The sequence below is a fragment of the Chinchilla lanigera genome, unplaced genomic scaffold (assembly GCF_000276665.1).
Source record: "Chinchilla lanigera isolate Chin_1 unplaced genomic scaffold, ChiLan1.0 scaffold00018, whole genome shotgun sequence".
In the NCBI taxonomy this organism is placed as follows: Eukaryota; Metazoa; Chordata; class Mammalia; order Rodentia; family Chinchillidae; genus Chinchilla; species Chinchilla lanigera.
In genome coordinates this window covers 10286073-10293141 of record NW_004955419.1, presented here as the reverse complement: position 1 = coordinate 10293141, position 7069 = coordinate 10286073, and the positions used below count along the sequence as shown (strand labels likewise).

The following is a 7069-nucleotide window of genomic DNA, read 5'->3' as shown; positions in this document are numbered from 1 at the left end:
TCCACAGGCTCAGGATGTATACAAAGTAAGCACCCTGGCTTCCTGCTGAGTCACTTAGCCAAACCTCTAGACTCCCCAAGTTGACACAATGTTTCAACCATAACAACTGGGGACCTGTAGAGTTGCAGGGACTGTCTAGCAGGGGCATATTGGGGACCTGGCTGCCCATGTGCATGTGAATACGATGCTGCAGCATGACTGTGTTGGTGAACTTCTGGCAGATGGGGCATGAATGCCACATTCTCATGGATGTGTTGGTTCGGTGGACCCTGAATGTGTCTTCAAGTCGCCTTTCGTGGTACAAGCTCAGCCCCAGATCTTACACTGGAATAACCTCCGTCTGGTGTGGGTGTGGTAATGCACCTTGAGGGAGTTCTGGCAATCTAAGACTCGGTGGCAAATGACATGTTAATTAGAGATGGTGGTGGCCTTGTCTATGTTCTCCATGAGCTGCTGCAATTGCAAGGTCTCTGACCCTGGATCTGGGGCCTACTCATCTGGAAGCCAGCAACATTTGGGGGTTATGATTGGTCCCCACTCCAGGTAGTGTGGATGCATCCTCTCTTTCTGGGAAAGGGCCATGCTGCAGGTCACTGGGCAGCAGCAGGCCATCCATGAGGCCCTTGGAGCTAGTCCCTGAGGGTAACCCTATGGGAGGGGTCCCTGTTAGAAGAACAGAAGAGAGACTTGATTCATCTATGGGGACAGAGACAGAGACTGCATAGAGGATGCCACTGCCTGCCACTACTTTGTCCTGGAATTCAGCAAACAGTTGGAGGTTTGTGTTCACCTGGGGGTGATGGTGAAAGTGCACCTTGAAGTTGACATTAGTAGTGAAGCAATGACCATAGGCAGAGCATGTCAAGGATCTCTCTCCAGGATGAGAGTGAAAATGGATCTAGAAGGAGCCATCAGCCCGCAAAACCTTGCTATAGCACTTACATTTGTGTTTGTAGAGGACCACCTCATTTTGAGGTTTGACATCCACCACAGAAACATTGGGTGGCTTAACTTTCCCTTCTTGAGTGGGTCTTGTGCCACAGTAGAGAAAGGGCTGTGGAAGACCACAGAGTCCAGGATCTCAGTGGCAAAACAGCAAGGTGAGACATGTCATTAGGGGACACTCAAGTCCCATCCAGCTTCAGAGCAAAGAGCACCAGCCCTGTGGACAGGGAGCTGTGGGTGGGAGGGATGTTGGGATGAGATAGCTTGTCTTGTTTTAGGGCATCCAGAGAAAGACCTTGGCTTCTGGCCTTTTGACTGAGCAAGGCTAGGCTGACACACACTTGGTGGGACATGGCTGCCCAAGGTTTCCAGGGTATCAGGACCTGCCACACCTGAGTGGAGGGTGGGCGTGGCCCACAGATTCACCCAGATGGGGGTTTGCTCCATTAGCTGGATCTACTGCAGATGCTGCTGCTGTAAACACAAGGTCTGCTCCAGGACCCATGGGATGCTGTTGGCTACAGGTACGGGTGTGGGGGTGAGGGGAACATCTAAGCTGTGCTAGTTCGCAGCCTCCTGGCTGCCTGCACCGCTGGGACTGCATCTGCAAGCTCTGCTACAGAGGCTGCTGGCCTTGGTCCTCCTCTGAGTTGATGTCCATGCTTGGATCTTGAAATTATATAATAAAAGTCCTGAAGCATCTGAAAAAACAAAGACTCCAACATGGAGAATTGATACATCACAGACATAACGATTTAGTTGTGGTGATAGAATTCAGGAAATTGTTCATTATCTGGTCCATCATAACTGGCTTCACAGATGGCTTCCCAAGGGCTCTGAAACTGTTGGAGTGGAGAACAGTGACTCATAGCGTAGTCTGACACATCTTCATACTTGCAGAGAAACCGACCCAGACTTAGACAGCTATAATCTCCCCAAGGAAGAATTATGGCCCAACTGTCTGTCTTTCCAGTGACTTTCCCTTCTTTTTCTAAGAGAAAAAGCTAAGCAAAAATAAAATATTTCATTGCTTTCAAAATTATGTTAAACGTTTTTTGAATATACTTCTCTAGTTATCATTACAAGTTTCAAATCTTTGTCCCATGGGTACATCTTATTATTATTATACTCGTCGAAGAGTCACCTCTGACTTAGGCCCCTGGTTCATGGGTCTTTCTTTCTGAAGAGTGAAATTTTAAAATTTCTTTTGGGAAATGGCAAGGATGATGCAGATCAAAGGTTACCAGAAGGTACCAGAATGACAATAAATCATCTAGAATCTTAAGCATTGGAGTAGAGATATTTCCAGAGACCATCAGAGCAAAAGCTTGTGTGTGAGCGTCATGGAGGGGAAAGAGGGTGGCACATAGCCCTTGTCTGTGCACCCTCATTCTCCTCTCAATTGTGCTCTGATTTCACTGAGCAGCAACAGGCAAATCAGTCCCTTCACCGAGTTGCATTTTTCCATCTGTTAAGTGAAGGGGTGGCCTACTCATTGCTCAGCTCTCTTCCAATTTGAAATTGTGTGATATAGAATTGTGCTTATTATTGTACTTTTCCAAAGGATTTTTTCTACATTTTGACTCAATGCTATACACACAACAACTATATGAATGCATATACACACATAAATATCTATGTGTAGACATGTAGGGATGGATATTTGCGTTCCTATAAATATACATGCAAATGCGTGTCTATATTTATGTATGGCTATAGATCTCTGCATATCTCTACCAATATCTGTGCATGTCCATATGCATAGCTATGGATCTCTCTGTGTGTAAAGAAGGAAAGAAGACTTAGGAATGCCTAGTGGAGAGAAAATACAGTGTAACAATAAGTTAGAAGTAGGGGAAAGAGTAGCTCTAGCTTCAGTGGATGAAGGTTTCCAGAACTAAGTACTATTCTATAAACTATTTGACTGAAAAATTGGAAACAGTTTGTTCAATGATAGTGATAGGGAGTTTGTTGATATACTACTAGGTACAAAATCTAAAAGCAAGCTTATATGTGTGTGTAACAACCCTTTAGGACAGTATTAAAGTCATCGTGACAGCATGGTAAGAGATTTTACAGTTCAATTAGAAGACAATTTTTAGGATTGGAAGTGTTTCAGTAATCTACTTTTGTTTAACACCTATTTTCATGCAATCTGAAGGAATAACTGGAAATTTGGAAAGTAAATAAGGTATATTAGGGAAATAAGTGCTAGAAAAAGAAATAAAATGTAGTTTCTGGTTTCGGGAGGCTGACAGCATGCTAAGCAATGCATATTAAACAAAAAGCTCAATTATTAAAATTTGTACTACATGACTAAGTTCAAGGTAACAAGGAAGGGGCGGAGGAGGAAGCAGTATGAAAAAAGCAGATAATTGATGCTTGGCATTGAGTGACAGAGGCTACTAGGTGAGTACAAGGGACATAAAGAGTCAGTGTTGGTGGACATGAAGTGAAGGACGCAGTATGGCTGCAGACAGGGTGGAAACATTGGCCTGAAAAATGAAAGTGCTGTGTTTAAGATATTGGAGCTTACCATATGTTAGGCAGAGAAGTGCCGCGATCTTATAAATTTGCATCTGTTGGAGCCTACACTGGAGGGAAGCATACTAAAAATAGGGAGAGGAAAGCTATTCACCATCCTCCAGATGAGAAAAAGTGAAAGTTAGAACACAAATAAAATGTGATAATGGAGAGAAGAGGACTGTATTAGTTTCCTGTGGCCACTGTGACACATAACCACTAACTCAGGGATTTAAAACAGCTGAATCCATCCTGTCACAGTTTTGGAGCACAGTTTAAAGGCAAGGTGTCAACAGGATCATCTAGCCTCTTGCCTCTCTTAAATTTGGGTGGCTGTCTCTGACTTGGGTCACATTATTCCATTCTCTGCCTTTGCATTTGGACCATCTGTGCACTATGTGCATAAAATCTTCTTGTGCCTTTCTCTTTATGATAACTTGTGATGACAGGTAGGACTCAATAGTCCAGAATGGTCTTTTCACCTCATAATACTTAACTTAACCATATTTGCAAAGACCTTTTGCCTAATAAGCCAGTATTTATAGGTTCCAGTAATAGTGATGTTGACATATCTTTGGAGCTTTCACCCAAATATATATCTTTGGGTGGAGAATTTGTAATGTCAAGAAGGATCACAGAGAACAATCAGGCCTGATATATAGATATCTACTTTACATTACTGGGTACATAACTATGTTACCAATCGAAAATACTAAATCAAGAATAGGCTTTAAATTATGATGATGGATCTTATTTTAATCCTAATGTTTTTAAATTTTGGTTGATCATGTAAGTAAAGATATGAGTCTGAAGTTTAAGGAAGGAGTCTCTCAGGAGACATTTACCTGGTGGTCACCATCTGTATCTGAACCCTGGAGCCAGTGTGAGCAAACACATAGTACCAGGAGTAGTAGGTTCATACTGTGACACCAAGGAGCACCAACATATAAAAAGCAAGAAGGGACAGGGAAGCATAATAAATACGTAAAGTACCTGGAGAAAACAGTCCTACAATGCAAAGGAAAAAAAATGAGTACAAAGCCAGGGATATCATGAAAAATAATGTACAGGATCAGCGTAACCCAACATGCCAAATTTCACGACTTCTAATAAGAATAGCTGAAATTTCCTCACTTCCAGGTATTCTGTTAAGTGCACTGATGTATCCTGGAATCCTCACAACCACCCTGTGAGTTGGGTTCTGTGACTCTCCCCTGATAGGCAGCTACTAAGGCTAGTGGAAAAGTGTTCACTCTAATAACCAATCAGTGGCAGAGCTTGTATTAAGTGGGTCCACATGGGTCTGAAGATGACACCAGTCAGTCTCCAGTACTGTTCCCTTCCCAAAAGAAAATAAAGAGTGAATGGGGGGAGTGGGGAGGAAAAGAATATCCAATGGTAAGTGTACACTGATTAGGATTAGTTGGTAAAGAAAAACAGAGATTCATGATTAATTGTGAGTAAGTGTAAGTTGGATAATGTTTTAAAGAACTCATGTGACCTCAGCTTGTTTATTGTCTGAAGGGAAGGACCCTAACAAGAAAGCATCGAACACACAGGGCATGGGTATTTTTGACTGAATACTTCAAGACAGTGCGAAAGAAGAAAGGTTAAAGGCACTGGTAGTTGTACTGACTGACCCTCACTATAGTCTCAGCTTTTTAAATTCAAAAGTGGATAATAAAATTACCACTTATAGAAGAGCAGTGCATAATAAAAGCAATAAAGGCCTGGGAACATTTTATAAACTGTTCATTACCATGGTTATCATTGGTTTGTTGGCCTTAAAATGGATATCCAGAGAAGATGAATTGATTGGAAAAAGCCCACAAAGAAAGTAGTAGTTCTTTAAACTGTAGTTGGCAAGAGATAAATGGAAAGTGAGTGAATGCTAAATCATAAAAACTGTTTCTTTAAAAAAAAAAAATAAGTGGTAGATGACCATGGTTTTCATTCTTTTTGCTTTTGCTTATCTCCTATCAAGAGATAAATCCAACTCAGGAAATTTCCAGCTGAGAATATAAAAGGCAGTATCAGCTTTTGTGAAGACATATGTTGATGGAAACACCATTGGGTTAGGTGTGCTGATAAATGTGTAACAAAGAGCTCCTTAGGTGGGAAAGCCCAGCTGTAACATTTCCGGATGTCCACAGAAAATACCTCCAAAGTGCAATGGGAAAGAAATGTGCACAATTAGCTCTTCTCAACCTAACAGACTCATATACTGTCTGCCACACTCCAGCCTACCACCAGGTGTGTCTAAAGCAAATTTATGATTTAAAAAATTAGTATTTTCATTCTCATTTTCACACACAGGAAACAGAAAGAAGGGGAATTTTGTTTTAACTTTCTACTGCTAGCACATGGGAAAAACAGAAGGTTAAAAGCTGAGGCTACATATGCAAACTACTATGTGGCATATTTTATCTTCAATTCTCAGTCAAATGTTCAGATCCCAAATCCCATATTCTTCTTCTGAATGTCTATGGTAACTCTTAGCTGCTTCCCTTTAATTATTTCAACACAATAAGAGAAGGGAAAGATTATCCACAAAGTGCAAATGGGACACCCTTTCTCTGAAATGTATCACTAAACTTAGAGAACACTTGCCCCAGGTAAGGATTTGGTGAATCAGCTGGACTTTTCTGCTGCCTACTTTGAAGTGCCACTTGATATTTGATAGATATGGCAGATATTATGGTTAAAGAATAAAAAGGGAAACTTGAAGCACACTTGAATGCACTGCATGACATAACAAAGTCACACAGACCTCGTTTTGAACCAGGGTTGGATTAGACATACTGTGCTAGTTATACAGTTAGCAATAGTTTTGGGGAGCAGAAGAGTGAGAAGGAAGTGGCTATCAGGGTGGCGAACGGGATACCTTCAGAAGAAATTGAATGGAACATCGATCAAAATAGAATAAAGAACTGTGGGTCTCTTTATGTTCATGCCAATTTGTACATTTGTAGGTAAGTCACGAACCTGATTCTAGCCATCACTTCCCTTATCTGTGAAATGGAATGCATGAGTTAATAGATCTTTGTAATGTTCTTAACTCTAAAATTCAGTTCCCAATAGTACAACGAATTAACAACTGGGATCTCATCCTATTAAGAAGCTTTTGCACAGCAAAAAAATTCACCAATAGAGTGAAAAGACAATAGACAGAGTGGAAAAAAATTTTAACCAGTTGTCTTTCAGACAGCTAACATTTAGGACTGGTATCTAGAACACAGAAAGAATTGAAAAAGTCAGACACCCTCGGTTTAAAGACCCAATCGAAAAATGGTCATTTGAGGTGAACACACACCTCTCAGTTGAAGAAACACAAGCAGTAAATAAGTACATGCGAAAATGTGCAAAATCACTGGTCATTCAAGTGATACAAATTAAAACACTGAGATTCCATTTCACTCCAGAAGGAATGGCTATCAAGAAATCATAAGCAATCAATCAATAACAAATGCTGGAGGGACTGTGGCAACATTTCTCCACTTTTGGTGGAAATGTAGACTGGTGCAACTACTGTGGAAATCAGTGTGGTGGTTCCTCAGAAAACTAAGATTACAGGGCTGGGGATTTAGCTCAGCGGCAAAGC

General features: G+C 41.2%; 1 pseudogene; it reads right to left on the bottom strand.

Annotated features, from left to right (window-relative positions):
• The window catches only part of LOC102026117, a 43847-nt pseudogene that overhangs the window by 7423 nt on the left and 29355 nt on the right, over positions 1 to 7069 (bottom strand).